Below are 16,833 nucleotides of genomic sequence, written 5' to 3' on the forward strand. Positions count from 1 at the left end.
CATTCTACAGAAAAATTGTATGATGTATTTTATTCAGTAATTGCATAATATTTTCACTGATAAAGGCTGAAATAGAGTATTGCACTTTACTTGAATGATTTCTTTTTTAGGATGTTATGCAAATTGCTGCATCTTTCAAGCATCAGAAAATGCATCTGGTGAATTAAGGATTGCATCCAGAAATTGGATCTGACCCTATGTATTTCCTGCAAGAACCTGCACATTCCCGTTACATTCCTGTATTACAGTGTTGGTGGATGAGGGAAGAGCGACTGATGAAATCTGCCTGGATTTGTGCAAAACATGACACTGTCCTGCACAACATCCTTGTCTCTAAAGTGAAGAGACACAGATCTGATGGATGGAGCACTCAGTTGATAAAGGATTGGCTGGATGGTCACACTCAAAGAGTTGCAGTCGAAGGCTCAGTGTCCAAGTGGAGACCAACGACAAGTGGTGTCCCTCAGGGGTCGGTGCTGGAACAGGTGTGGTTTAACATCTTTGCTGGCAACAGGGACAGTGGGATCCAGGGCACCCCCAGCAAGTTTGTTGGTGACACCAAGCTGTGTGGTGCAGTTGACACAGTGGAGGGAAGGGATGCCATCCACAGGGACCTGGACAGGCTTGAGAGGTGGGTCTGTGTGAACCTCACAAAGTTCAACGAGGCCAAGTGCAAGGTCCTGCACCTGGGCTGGGGCAACCCAAAGCACAAATACAGGTTGGGAGGAGAATGGATTGAGACTAGCCCTGAGGAGAAGAAGTTGGGGGTGTTGGTGGATGAGAAATTCAACATGATCTGGCAATTTGCACTTGCAATCCATAAGGCCAACCATGTCCTGGACTGTAACAAAACAACTGTGAGGGAGTTGCAGCAGGGAGAGTCACCTTCCTGTGGATTGACAAATGTGATTCTCCTACTCTGCTCTGCCCACATGAGACCCCACCTGGAGTACTTTGTCCAGCTCTGGGGCCCCCAACACAAGAAGGACAAGGACCTGTTGGAGTGAGTCCACAGGAGGCCACAAAGATGATCCAAAAGTCAGAGCTCCTCTCCTATGAAGACAGGCTGAGAGAGTTGGGGCTGTTCAGGCTGGAGAAGAGAAGGCTCCAGGAAGATCTTATAGCACCTTCCAGCACCTAAAGTGGGCCTACAAGAGAGCTGGAGAGGAACTTTTTACAAGAGCATGTAGTGACAGGACAAGGCAAAATGGCTTAAACTGACGGTAGATTTATGTTAGATACAAAGAAGAAATTCTTTACTCAGAGGGTGGTGAGGCACTGGAACAGGCTGCCCAGGGAGGTTGTGGGTGCCCCATCCCTGGAAGTGTTCCAGGTCAGAATGGCTGGGGCTTGGAGCAGCCTGGTCTAGTGGGAGGTGTCCCTGCCCATGTCAGGGAACCAAATGATCTGTAAGGTCCCTTCTAACCAAAAACAAACTGTTGTATTCTTTTGACAATACAGATGTACAGGAACAAGGTTTCTGCTGAAAAAAACCCCATGCAAATACAATTGCTCTACAACAGGGAAAGTAAATTTCAAATATACTACTGCAATTGTTTAAACAAGAGTAGTATGCAATATTTGTTCTAAAAACAAAAAGTAATCAAATTAAGTCTTGCTGTGATAGAACTTGTATCTTCATAAGACAGAGCCACAATAGTTATGTGCATTGTGTAAGTGGCACTGCATCTTCTCGTATTACCTCCAGGGCTCACACATGCAAATCCTTGTTTTACATTTCTCACTGATTCAAATTATGTTCATCTACAACACCAGTATATTAAGTTTGTTGAATATTTTGCTCCTTTAGATCATAATACTGATTCTCCTTTCAGACTGCATAAATTATCAGATTAATAATGTCTTAGGAATTACTAAAATACAAAACGGGCAGTCAAAAACATAATCAAAAAATATGTATGTATAGTGTACACATCAGTTATATTTATATATAGTATAGCACATCAGTCGTATGCTCTCCACAGCAAAGAATCATTTTTATTCTGCTTTGAGGGTCTTTCTGAGGGTCATAGAACCCTTCAAAACAGTCTTTAGTTTGATTTTAAAAAAATAATTATATGACACTAAGCCATACATCATTTATTATAGAATAGAATCATTGAATGGAATATTTCAGTTTGGAAGAGACCCATAAGGACTATTGAGTCCAACTCTCTGCTCCTTGCAGGACTGTCTAAACCATATGTCTAAGAGCATAATCCAGATGCTTCTCCAACAATTTGCTGCAAAGTGATCAAAAGTAATTAAATCAAAGAAACCTAATCTACCACAAGAAATTACTACAATAGTACTAAGGAATCACAGAAGTACTTTGAAAGCTTGTTTCAGAAGGCCTGTAGACACTGCACATGCTGCTTGGATAGGGACTTTCATAGTGCTATCAGTATGTTCAGTCATTTCAGTCACCACAAGATGGTAGCATTTCTGAACATTACTGGTACTTGATTTCTTTCTCTAGTGCTTCCATGCCCAGAATTCTATGAAACAGCAGTAGCCTGATTTTTAATCACAGAATGGTTGAGGTTGGAAGGCTCTGGACATTTTCTGGTCCAGCCCCTTGACTGCAGCAGAAACACCTAGAGCCAGCTGCCCAGATGGCTTTTGATTATCTATCAACACCACCTTGAGCAACCTGCACCAGTGTGTGGTCACCCTGAGGGTAAAAGAAGACTTTTTCCCTGATGTTAAAACCTTTTCTTAATGTTCAGGAGGAAGCTCCTGTGTTTCAGTGTGTGCCCACAGCCTCTTGTCCTGTCACTGAGCGCTGCTGAGAATAATCTACCTCCAACTGCTTCACACACTGCCTTCAGGTATTTGTATGTATGATGAGATTCCCCTTGAGCCCTAAATAGTCCCAGTTTACTCAGCTTTTCCTCAAAGGAGACACACTCCAATCCCATAAAGACCTTCATGTTGGCCTGAACTCTCTACAGTACACACAACTCTCTCCATCTGCCCACATCTGGACACAAGTGCTACAGATGTGGCATCCACAGTGCTGAGGGAAGGGGAAGGAGAACTTCCCTTGACCTCCTGGCAACACTCCTCCTAAAGCAGCCCAGGACATAATTATTTTCTAATAATAAGCATAATATTAGAGAGGTCCCAGAAGCCCAGAGAAAAGTCTGGTCACCTGTCTGACTTTATTCTCATTATGGAGATATATTACAGAACACTGTCTGCAGTTGCTGCCTCTGTTCTTCCTCATTCTTTTCCTCTCCGTATGCAATTCTTTCCCAACATTCAACCTTCATAAAAAGTTAAAATAAAGAGGAGAACAAGACAATTCTATCCCTGGCTGCACAATTAAAAGTCAGTAGCTCATTCATTTGCACATGTTTACAGATAGCAAATTATATCCCACCTCACTTCACCTAAAAGTGTTTATCCTTAATGTTTTCTAAATACCCTGGAAAAGAAATTACATCTATTTTGTTTACAGTTCAGTTCAAAATTGTAATTTAATTTCTGGTTTAAGGAACAAAAGATATGCTAATAAATTTCTCTCCATCAGTGATGGAGCTACCAAGTACTTTTATTAAGGTACCAGTACCTTTTTCAGCTACCAGTACAAATGGAATGCAAAATAGTCTTGATAAACTAGGGAAGCAATAACATGTAAAGCATGTAAAGAATTAAGTGCAAGAAGGAATTAATTTTACCTATGCAAAAAGGAAAATAATTAATCAGAAACTCTGTAAAGAGAAGGCTTTGGTTAGAGTAATCAAATCAGAGGGTGTCTTCCAAAGTAGGCACAGGCAGCCCAAATTTGCTTATAGTCTCCAGGAGACCATGTAAAGCAAGCTCCAAACACAAAACCATTGAGGCTACCCTGGGTACAAAGCACAGTGGTCAAGATAACTTGACCTGCACAAAAGCTGGTTCTTTCTGAAGGACTAAGAGCTTCCAGAACAGCTTAGAGAACAGAGAGAGGGAATCCAGCTGTGTTTGCATTCCTCCATGAAGATACAACCAAAAGTGCTAAAGGGCAATTTCAATGACCTCTAGAAGCAACAGCACATGCCAACCACGTAATTAAGCATGGAAGCTGCCTCTGAAAGTTCCTGCCTCTTCCTCCTAGTGATAAATCTTTCCAACCCGGATGCTTTGAGTTGCACCTAAATTTGATGTACAGACAACAGCGAAGCACAAGTCCTCAAAGACAACTTCATTTTTACGTAGGTCTCCCTGCACTCTCCCCTCTTACTCTGCAAAGCCAGAGTAAGAACACACGTTTTCATGAGTAGTAGAGACTGCTGCAGCATAGAGGTATCTCTGGGTGAAGGGCTGGCAATGCCTGAACACTGAACTGAACACCACTTTCAAGGTGACCAAAGAGAACAAGGCAGCTGGGTATTGTGAAACCCTTCGACACACTAATAGAGATTCTTAGGCTGCTGAGGAAGCTCTAAAATATATTGAGTAGGAAGGTTTTTTAAAAAAAATTAGGCTCAGATGTGCCCTAAGCTTCTGGTAGGTATGTTTCCAAAAGCCTGCTATGGACTTATTTGAGAACATTATACTTCAATTCAAAAAAGCAGTCATCCAGTTGTGATTATCATTCACAGGGGATCACGTATTTTCATATGGGCATAGGGATGGGTTGTGCATTTGCTCTCATAAATGCATGTGTTGGTGAAATAAATATCACTATACTTTATTTACTTTATTGACTTTTATAGTGAAGATGTCCTAGATGACTTCTTTTGGCCTCTCCCCACCCTATGCTTTGTACTTTTGTTCGGAAGCAGGACTAAAATTATCCCTTCTGTATGCCACAGTAAGGTCTAGGTGACCTGCCAAAATTCAAGATACGTAAGGTTATTGTGGTAAGAACAGAAACAGATGGCAGAGTCAGGTATTTTTCCATACATTTTCATCTGCTTCACAGTTCAAAGCCTTCAGCCATGTCCCAGCGTTAATCTTTCTTTCATGTTTTTTTGTTTCTCCTTGGGTACTTTCCATAATGATATCAGGCTTCGACATCTTGTCTGGTCTTTTGCATTGTTTCTTTCTCATATCAGCAAAACAGTATCAATAACATCTCTGCACGTGTTATTTCAAAGTCCTGTATAGATGACTTCGTTTTGTTTTGGAGGAAGGCATGCACTCAATTTTGGAAAAATATATTACCTAGGAAATTTACTTTCGTAAAGGAATACCACCAAAGGGATTGTACGACAGCCTTAAAATAATTACAAGAGTTGAAACTTAGTCTTTAAACCAGAGTCAAATTACTATTATAAAAATTAATTTAAAATATTATTATAAGAATTTTTAGTACTGAAAAGCTTTTAAATATGTAATTTATTGACCCCTGTCACAGATGGGTGTGAAACAACAGTGACCCATCCAATAAGAAAATGCTTGAAGAAACTGAAGGACTGAATAGTTCATATGCAGACCATGATATTTCTGGCAATAGGAAAAAAGCCCTATAGAGTAAAAAAAAAAAATCCTTAACACATTAACTATAGCAACCATAAATAAAGAGGGCAATAATTTCTTTATTCAAAACCTGGAAGCCTTATAGCTGCAAGGATACCAGGACTTTCATTTGCTGATAATGCTGCCTCTTTTTTTTAAGATATGAAGAAAGAGGGTGATACTTACAAGCTTTTACCATGCTAGGAACACAAAGAAATAACCTCTGGAAAGACATTCAAAAGTAAGTTTGCTGATATCTGAACACATGTGCTACAGCTGTATTTACACAGAAATGTATATATACATGTTACAAGTGATTCAATCTGCTTTGGCTTGATGCTGCCTTGGGTTAAGAGCTTGTTATTGTCACTGATCACTTTTTAAAATATAACACCTCAGTGTTGATCAGTTCTGCAATCTGTTCCACTCAGCAGCTGAATACATTTCCTACCACCACTTGGTTCTTGCCCAAGTTGGTGTCATGCACAGAACAGCCCTGCAGCCTCCAGAGAATCCTTGTGTTTGGGCTGATGTGTAGCACCACAAGTTCATCATTCTACTTTTCCAGTACATGATTTAACTTGAACATGAATCATCCCTACCTATGAATAAATCTGCTCTTTTTTTTTTTTTTTCTTGAGTTGAAAAAGCGAGTCAAATATTCAAAATATTCTCTGGGAGACCAACTGAAAGAGAGAATATTACATAAGGGAGTGAGGGCATTAAAAGAAAAACCAGACCTCTCACTCATTCTTCTAGAAGAAATTGAGTTTCTTGATATACAGCCACAAATACCTGGAGTCTTGACAGCTAAGCAGGACAGGAACCTGAAGACCTTGAACATGCAAAAACCTGAGACAATTTTGACCTGTGGAGATATCAGGCAGTGCAGGAGCTCCAAGACTCAAGTAGGGAAACAAACTGTCAGAAAGCAGACAAATGTCATAGAGGTTCAGGGGCAACTGAAGGGTTGCATGGCATTCTAATTCCCACTCTGCATGCTGATTTTAAAATATCCCGTTGGTTTAATGTGGCACTGCTAGTTTTATCTGGTGTTACCAGTGCCCCATTAGGCCTAAAAGCACTTGTTTGTCTGTTTTCTTCACTAGGACTAAATTAAATTTTTACACATGTCAAACAACTTTGACATCTTCCAAAGTTTTCTACATATAGGAGTTATAATTAAAAGAACAGTCACAGAAATCAAATGAGAGGATTCTGTAACTGCTGGTGCATTATACAAAATGCACTATTTTAAGTCAAAACCAAAACACATACAGGTGATTTCAAAAGCATAAAGAGAAAACTCGTATTTTGGAAGCAGAAAAAAATATTTATATTAGGAAGAAAGACCTAAAAGATTCCTCTTCATCGTATTATATTAAAAAATATAACTGCTGTTTTGAAACTAATCATGATTAAACTTCAGCAGTTTAATCAAAGGGAAAAACCAAAGGAAACTCAGGAGTTGCTGGAGATATGTTAACGTCCTTCACACATAGGGGAGAGGAATAGAGGTGGGCAAATTTCAGTCCTAGTATTCTGACCTGTTGATACCTAAACATACCAAAATAGCACAAACAAGAGAAATATAAGTTCTAAGACAAGGGATCATCTTTCTTTAAGATGATAGCAAAAATAGGCTAATCCCAAATGGACATACAGAAAAATTTTTCAAAGTAAAGTGTTCAATACTGCTTTCCTTTACTCTAACTTCTACTCAAGAATCATAGTTATATTATCTTCAGAGGTCCTACAGATAAATCAAAATTCTGAAACCCATAAAGTCAAAGGGAAGGATAAATCTGAGTTTTAAACTGTTCCATGTTTCTTGGTAGGTGGACTTAGCACCTCTCTCAGTAATTGAAAACCATGGCAGGATTTTAAATATTACAGTGTGTTTACTGCTGGATAATGCTTGCTTTAGTGTTTGTTTTAACAACTTTTTTGTTGTTTTTGCTTGAGTTTTCTGGTTTTGCTTTGAGCGTTTGATTGACTTTTATCAAATTCAATGTAGCTCACCAAAGATTTCTATCAAAAGCCTTGAATATATTTAAATTAAACAATGTTGGCATGTTTTAATTTAAATAACTACATATACAGTCATTTTTAACATAGATCCCCCTTGAATGTGGACTAATGAGTGAAGCAAACTTTTTATAAAGTAATTCATAGTGTTTTAAATACCAGAATTTTGATAACATTCTGCCCTCTATTACTTTTTTACTACACAGGTATATTCTCATATTAATTTATCCTTCACATAGGAATTAAAAAGTTTCCCCAAAACAGTGATTTTCTGAAAGCAACGCTGTCATCAAGTTTAAAAATTCTTCAATTTATTTCAATACTTGTCTTGACCATTATCATAATAACAATTGCCTTATGAAGTTATGGACCCATTTAATAACAGACATTGATACTTTTCTTTTGTCTGCACCTTAGAGCTCATACATTTCTGCATATGGTGACAATTGCAGCTCTTGAAATAGAAGTGGTGAAGAAATGTAGATTATGTTCTAAAACAATCTCCAGCATAGACTTCTTCTTACTCTAAGACATGTAATGTGCTACAGTCCACTAAATTATAAATGGAACCTGCAAGAATTAGAAGTACAAAACTTACTACATTGAAAAAACTGCTGTTATTTACTCATACAAAGCAGATTATTTAAAATCCTCACTTTGTATGGAAACTTATTTTTCTACATACTTGTTACTTCCTTTTAAGTGGACATTTACACCACCACATAAATATTAACAATACATTGCATTTTATGTGAATTAGAGTATAGGGAACCCTTATCCAAAAATTTCTGTACTTTTACCTCAGGACATAAAGAAAAAGAAAGCCAAAGCTATAGGACAGATCTACTTACCTCAATAAGAAGATCACGAAAACAAGAAAATAATAATGAAGAAAAATATCGATATCAATAGACTAGGAGTCTCACCACCTTGAGCCAAAAATTATAGATATATAATTATGATATATATAATATATAATATAGATATATAATACTTAAGACAAGGACACAGTAAAAATTAACTGAGTTGGATAATCTTAACACAAGTACTACTTCCATTACAAAAAACCCTAATCATTCTATAGTGTGCGTTGAAGACTGAGATATTTTTCAGAAAGAAGAGCAACAACGTGGCAAAGATATTAAGGGCTTTCAGAAAGAGAGAGAGATACATACACAACCTTACAGTGGGATTTGTGAGAGACCTGAAAGGGATGACGATACGTAGAATACGCTCCTTTCAAATGTTAGAGACAGTAAATGAACTTTTCGAGTCTGTTGAGTGGAGGAATGGAAAATGGTATTGTTAGCAATAGGTCCTTATATTGTCTTCTGCCAGGCCTGTCAAGCGGCTCTTCCACACATGCAGCAGTATTTCGATCAACAATAATCTTTAAAAATTGTTTATGCTCTGTGTTGAAAAACAGTTTGAAAGTGACAGAACTCTTGATTGGAGAATCATTAATAGAGAAGTTTATTAAATACTTTTCCTAGGTTATATTTAGCAATACCTCACCCATAATTTTTCTGATCTGCTTTTGAAACTACAAGGAGACTATTCTCGAATTTTTACTAAATTTACTGCGGAAGCCTTTCTCAAAATAGTTTACTAACCATTAGTTTCTGATTATGGTGTTTGCAAAGCATGTAGACTAAATAATTTTGTTATAAAATAAACAGAAAGAAGGATGGAGTAACCAAATTGTGAGTACACTCAGCACTCCTTTACAAAAGGATTTTTAGCAACTTCCAGATGCAACCTTTTTTCACTTTCCAAAGTAAGAGTCCAATAATAACAAACCTCTAAAACCCTTTAGAAAAAGTGGTACAAACAAACACTTTTTTTCTGCAGTATACAGGCGTAGCAAAGACTTCTGAACTTTAGCTTCAGGAAAACAATCAATCAGTATGAAAGTCAGAATAACTAGCAGGTCTCATGACATAACTTGCTTCTCTCCTTGCCACCACTGCATTTCCTTGACTTCTCACAATTCAGAGAGGATATACCCAACCTTTGGACAGCAGTGTAATGCTGAGGGACAGAGCTCAGGAAAGGCCATGGGATGTGCAGCATGTCATTGACCTCTCTGTTCTTCCTACTGCCCCTTCCCCAGTGTTTATCTTCATCCTTTCTTGCCCCATTGTCAGAAGAAGTCTGAAAAAAAAAAAAAAAGGCAGCAAGACCCCAACTCTTGCTATTTTAATGGACTGAGAGGTCTTCATTGAACTAATTAGAGAAGAGAGCACATGAGAGAAGGGACTGATTGCCTGTGGCTGAGCCAGTGCTGTGTGGGCAGGGTGCTGCAGTCACTGCTATCACAGATGTGAAACTTTCCTGCAGTTTGTGGTTTTCTCTTGCTCCAGCTAGGCAATTCTCTGCTTTGCTTATTACACAAGCTAATCAGGCAAAAAAACTTTCCTGCCTTGGCGTTCTGCAGCAATTGCAAAAGCAACTCATTTCCCCAAGCTGTTAGTTTTCAGTTATCATGGTTTACAGAGAGATGGAAACGTAGGAGGACGTGCTAACGGCAAGTTCCTGCAGTCAGAACATGTTGGCTGGTCACCTCTGTACACCACTCCACGGTCAGCTGACCTTGTGAAAGCTTCCAGAATTCCTTTTGCTTTCAGGGGAAAGTGGAGCTGACTACGTCATGTGAAAGCCATTTGCAGTGCTGTTGATGCAGTGACACCTGAACAGACAGTGTACTAGCTGACAAAAGACAACTGTAATTACCTTGGCACGCATCAGTACTTCACTGACCGCTAACACTCATGCTACAGGGGCTCTGTTAACACCGTTGAGACAGGACTGTGAAGCTGCAAATAGCCAATAGGCCAATTATTAGGTGATTGATGGACTGGAGTATAACACAGGTTACTAAAGTAGATTTCAACAAGTCCTTTAAAAAAAAAACCAAAAACAGCCCCTGCACACAGACATGTCCTTGAAATTTTTTTTCAAGACCCTGGCATGAAAGCGACATTTGGCAACAAGATCATTCATATACATATGAAAAGTTATTAAGCTCTACACAGATGAAGTTTTTGGCAAGAGAATCTCTCCCAGAAGCAAAATCATAGCTGTTTACTCACATAATGCTGTTTTTAAGTTGTCTATACTTGCCTTGTGGTTACCACTTTCTCTCTTTTATAACCAGGCGAGTATTTGAAGATATCTACATACTTACCTCCTCATTTTTTAGATAACCACTTAATAATATTGACACACCCCAGGCAGTTAGAAACTAAGAAAATGGCCAATTTGTCTGAAGTGTTCATGGCTTACAGCTTACAAACACCATAAAATGACACATACAAAAGATATTTTCCTCACATGTAATAGTGACTGTATAAAATAAATGTAAAGGTAGTGATACTATAGTATCCAATTGAGTCACCTTATTTGTTCCTCATTAACTTTTTTCCACGTCTGTTCTGTCTTAACCTCATGAGGTTTATGAATCAAGGTGATTGAATATGACAGATCTCGTTCTGCAGTTCATATGACAAGTTACCTGAATGAACATAAAAGAATTTTTTTTTCATGAAAAGTTTTCAGAAAACTACTAAAGACATGAGACTCCATCTGAAGTTAGAGGGTGCCATAGCTTCTTAGAGAATCTGTGAGAGTCAGGTACCATGCAGGGACATAAATTCACCCTGGTGGCTCTGACCAACAGTCACTTGGGACCTCCTCCCCTCTACCCAAAGGCTCCAAAAGGTCTGTTTAATCTAAGGGCTAGGAGCCACTCTTACCTGAACTGGCTTGTCCTGCCCTGGGGATGGACACTGCCGTATTCTTGTCTCTAGTCCTACCTCTGGCCTTGTCTCCCATCTGGAGTGACTGGATGAATCCTCAACCTGATTCATTACTGTGCCTTGTCTGGGGCTACTGCAGCCCCTATATTGAAGTACCCCAGACCTGGGTGTGCTCAGATGCAGCAGGACTGCCCTCTGTTCAGGGAAGGTACTACTGCCTGTGTTGGGAGCATCGTCAGCACCCCTTTTGTCCCCCAGCTTGTTGAGTAGTTCTGTTGCTGCTTGGTGACACTGACTATGTGAAATGGAGCCACGGGAAGATGAAGTGAGAGTTTTCCCCCTGTCACCTCTTAAAGTAAGCTGCTTTGTGAAGGGGAAGAGGGGAACACCAGAGAAAAAAGGGAGTACAAAGAGCACATCAAACATTGCTTCAAGCAAGCAAAATTCCAATGTGCCAGAAACTGTTATTAACTGTACAAAAACACATCAACTCAATCCAGGAGACTTAATACAAAAACAATTTGGTTTACAATCACACTCACCAGGATCCAGATAGAAGATGCTTGAGGAATGAGTCTCTTGCATCACAAAATGACTGTGGTTTCAGGATTCGCTAATGTCCAAACATGTACTGTACCTGTAACTCTCAAGTACCTAAAATTCTTTTCTGCCTAGCCTGGTGTAAGTTGCTTCTTGGACTTTCAAGAGAGTAATTTCCTTTCTTCATTTCCATACAACAGAAAAGGAGCATGTGAGGAGAAAGCTAAGAAAATGAGCAACAATTTTTGCTACTGAATTTAAAGAAGTCAGTATTTTACAATATAGCTCAGTTATACCAGATGACAAAGTATTTCTGAAAGTGTTGTTCTATATAGAAGACATATAGAAGAATTTTTTTTAAACATAGACAGTATCAGAAATGGAATACAAGCACAGACAAGTATGTCTAGCAAGCAGAGGTGACAGGAATGATCTGTTATATCAGCTAATATCAATAATACTATCATCACAGTCATCAAATAAAATTGCTAATCCAATCAAAGCGCAAAATTAAAGCACAAATAAGGGTCAGATGTTCTCTGGCACACTGTTTGATTCTGTGATGAAAACATGAAAGCTTGGAAAACAGGCAAGTTGAAAACTATCTTATGCATGCCCGAAGGCACAGAAGGCAAACACCCTGTTCTAATCCTTTGAAGGATGGTTACAGCAGCCCTTTCACCTAGAGATTCACCGGGATAATCAAAACACTAAACACTTCCAACTGGTAGTTATTCAAAACACCCTGATCTGAAAGATGCTTTTAAAAAAAAAATCTTCTTTTAAGTTAAAATATGTCTCCCCAGCGTATAACAACAAAGCAGAAGCAAATGTTGGAAATGGTAGTCATCTGGTTCAGATATGAGCCAGTTTGTCACATTTAAGCATTGCTGAAGTTTTGCTCAAGATCTTCGTGCCTCATCTGCTCCATGCTGCTTTCACACAGGCAAACACGCCAGCAAATTTCCCTGACAATCACTGGAAGATTTCTGGTAGACTCCTATGTTATCCTATTCCAAGTCAAGATAAGATTATATAAAAGTATGGTTTATTATTTGACGTCTCTTAAAAACCTGATTTGAATACTATGCCCTGCAGCAACAATAACAAGAATAGCCAAAAATTAAGGCATAAAACTTTCAAGAAAAGTTTAGGTACTTCCAAAGCACCCACAACGTGAGTCAAGTTAAACTAGGGGTCAAGAAAATACCTTACAGGTTGTGAAAATGATGGCACTTCATACTAAGAAGTCTGTTTCCTTCTTTGTTGATTTCATGTCCTGCCTGGGGTTTCCATATGCTTTAGTCTTCTAAAGATTTAGTCTTCTTGTTTACCTTACACCTGAGACTGCACCAGAATATCCTCTATAGAGGATTGATATTCAGATTCAAATCTTCATCTGACTCTTATTTCAGAGGTTATTTTGTTCTTTGTCTGCAAACAATTACGTATCTCAAGAGCCAAGTAAAGTATGCACCCATTTGACAGGTCAGTGCCATGTCCTGTACTTGATAAGCAAGGCAAGAGCTGTGTAATGAGCAAAATCAAAAATATTGGTTTGAGTCTATCAGACGAAAATGTGAAATTGGGGGGGGGGGGGATGTTAATGATCTATTGCATCAATAGTAAAGCCATCTGTTAATAAAATTCCATCTACCAGAGATGATATATTTCTCTACATCTTTGAAAGGCTGACACAAGTCTGTAGTGTTGACATGGTGTAAGGAATGACTTGAGGCAAGATGCTTCATACAATGTAAGTATTTCAAAGTAACATCCTCCCAGAACTACAGAATAAAGAAGCATTCCAAAATATTATAAAAATTAATTTTCATTTCCTATGGATTTGAATACTAAATGCTTTCTGATGATGAAAAACTTCCATAATGTCCAGTCCATGCAACGACAGCTTTAGACTTTGCCTCTTCAGGTTCCTGCAATAACTCCAGTATGTCTACACTGTTCATTCCCCAGATCCCCATGGGACATTTTTAGTCAAGAGTTAGTTTTGTGCAGCTATTTCAGCATTATGACTTTCTTACTGGCCACTAAGACATCAAATCCTGGTTTGCTTATTACTTGTCTGTTTCCAGATTTAGGATTTTAGACTTTGCTAGTCATAAGTTCCACAGCTAACCTGTGGAAATCAATAGGTAAAATTACTTAGAAATTACTATTTTAATGGGAATGGAATGAAGAGTGAGATGTGAAGAGCTGAAAAACACATTTTCGAGGTATTTTTATTTTTACAAAGTCTAGATTATAAGTTTCTATTTTTTTTAAATATGAAAAAGGTAGAATTCAATAGTGGGGGACAACGTGCAAGCTGATATTCAGAATATGATGCTGTTTTCTTCTTTTTCCATATTACAGCATTCTGACAACCTGAAAAGCCAGCTCCCTGTGTTTAAGTCATAGACATTTTTTTTCTTCCAGGAATGCTTGTTTCACCTCTTTCTGTTGTAAAATTCAGAAATTCTGTTCCAGACAAAAATCCACTGCTTTAAAATTACTTCAATAAACAATTTGAAAATAGCTGACAGTTCAGACTTTATGCTATTATTTTCCCTGAGGGAAAAAAACCCCAAAAGCCTAAACCAAAACCTAAAAACTCCATACATCTAAAATACCTTACTTAAAACAACTTTCCTCCCATCACTTTGTTGATGCTTGTGCCACTAAAATAGCACAAGCAAATTCCCTTAGGCATATTAGCCAGGTTCGGATTTAATAAAAATACACATTCAGCACCATGCTGTGTTATCTGGATATTAAAAGGCATAAGGTATCAAAGTGATAGCATCAAAACTAAAACTTTTTTACATTACAGAAGCATTTCCATAATTGGTGTGTATTTTCCTGCTATACTGAGATGTTGTTGCAGGGAAATATTTTGGTTTTATCTAACCACATTAAAAAAAATTCTTACATCTGAGTTCCACTGGTAGAAAATGAAACTCCTTTATATTTCGTTATTGGGTCATAGCATACTCTCAGGCATTAAAATGTTTTCTGTTGGAGGGAAATTGAGCAGAATAATTACAGTGTACTGAATAATTCAGGGCTCAGTGGTTTGTCTGCAGTATGAGTTTATGAGTTCTACAAAATGTCAAAAGTAAAATAGATTCCACCTCATGACATTTAGCAAGAAACTGATGAACAGGCACATTTCTTGCTATTCTTTTGGAAGTTTATTTACTTAAAAACAAATATGACTTTATTTAAATATGAGAATTATCTAGAGGTTTTTAAGATCTGACCTTTGGCATAGCTTTAATCAAGGTTTCTTTACAATATGGATTTAGCATTTGCAAGTATGCACTACGTTAGTAATTCTAATCTCATCATAACATACATTTTTTTTCCCAGACAACTATTGCCTTATTCAATGCAATTCATATTTACTTAAAACAGTTCAGTAGTTTGTGTTACACTCAACGACCCATGCATGCAGATAATTGTATCTTCATTAGTGATATTAACTAGTTAGCAAGAAAAAAATTTATTAATTTCTTTGTGAGCCATTCAAATTCTATGTTGTTTATTTTAAAAAATATTAATAAATGTACATATGTTTCCACTGGATTAAAAACTGAAACTGCAGAGAGCAAAAATATTGAAGGTAAATTTAACCAGTTCCTAACCCGTGTCCTTACTTTAGGAGCTAGACCAGCTACTTAACCTGAAACATGCAAGAGCTACTTGGGACTGGTAACTGTTAATCAAAAGTTCAGCATCTTCTGCATAAGGCACCTAAAAGTCAGGTAGGCACATATATTGCCAAGGAATCTAGAATGGAACTAGATCCCTAATCCTAGGCAACTGATTCAAGCCCGAGGTACAGACAATGCCTGAGTATAAGCCACATTCTTATGCTGCCATTACAGCTGAGACCCTGCAAGGTAATTCAAGCAAACAATCCACCTCATCCCTGATTAGGCAGCAGCGTTTGATCAGACGAGCCACTCTAGATTTCTTCAGTCATACTCAGACTTCTTTGGTGCAAGCTCCCATTATAACCAACACTCTCATCTATGTCACAGATACCTGTGAGATGAATCTGACTCAGAAAAATTAGTCAAATGTGTCTGATAATTTTTAAGGCTTTGATTTTTCGTCATTCCACTTAGCATAGTATACAAACTGCAGGTCCCCATGTCTTGATCTAGAGTTGTTTGTGTCACCACCAAAACAAGAGTCCAAGAGGGCCTTTAAGATTAGGCACATAGCTTGACTAAATCATCCAGTTTGAGGAGGATGCAAGAGATTAATCCAATATCCCAGAAGAATTCTGACACAGGCAGGGTTTAAAAGCAATTTTGCAATGACTTCACCCGAATTCTGTAGATCTTTTCTGTAAATTCATTGCCTATTGAAATTTTTTGCCTCATCCATTTTTATAACAAATCAGAAAATTACTGAAAAACAACTTATACACCAGAGAAATTTTCTGCTTCCCTTCAGGAGGATACAAGAAGTAAATTAATGTTTACTTTTTAAAGAAAGTTGGATACTGAGTAGAGAGGATTGATATAATTTCAGTGCAGAGTTAAGAGGAACAAGGACAATTCAGAGATCACAAACCCACAATTTCCCTTGAAAACTAAGTATTTCATAATACTGGAGTCTTTATATTAGAATTTTGCTCATCATTTCAGTTCTTGGGTATTAGCAGCACAGATAACATCTAAAGTACAAAATTCTTCCTCTCTATTCTTGTGATATGTCTTTGGTGACATGCTAGTCATTAGTCACCTCAGTAAATGCAATTTTACCTGACTGATTTTTAGCTCACAGCACAGTATATTTAAAATACATCTCTCTCATCCATTGGCAATTCTGTACTTTCCTTCCTTTTGTACTCTGTCAATCACCTATTGCTTTTCCTTTCACTCACATGCATACACCCAGAGCCTTTCACAGACCTCATCTGCCTTCCCTTCTCCTGTCTTTCTGCCTTCTTCAAAGCAATCTTTGCAAACAAGAGTATCCTTCAACCTCTATCTTCTTTCAAATCAATTCTTTCAAATGTAAGTATAAATCTTCCTTAACGGTCACA

The sequence above is a fragment of the Corapipo altera genome, unplaced genomic scaffold (assembly GCF_003945725.1).
Source record: "Corapipo altera isolate COAL_440 unplaced genomic scaffold, ASM394572v1 61305, whole genome shotgun sequence".
Classification (NCBI taxonomy): Eukaryota; Metazoa; Chordata; class Aves; order Passeriformes; family Pipridae; genus Corapipo; species Corapipo altera.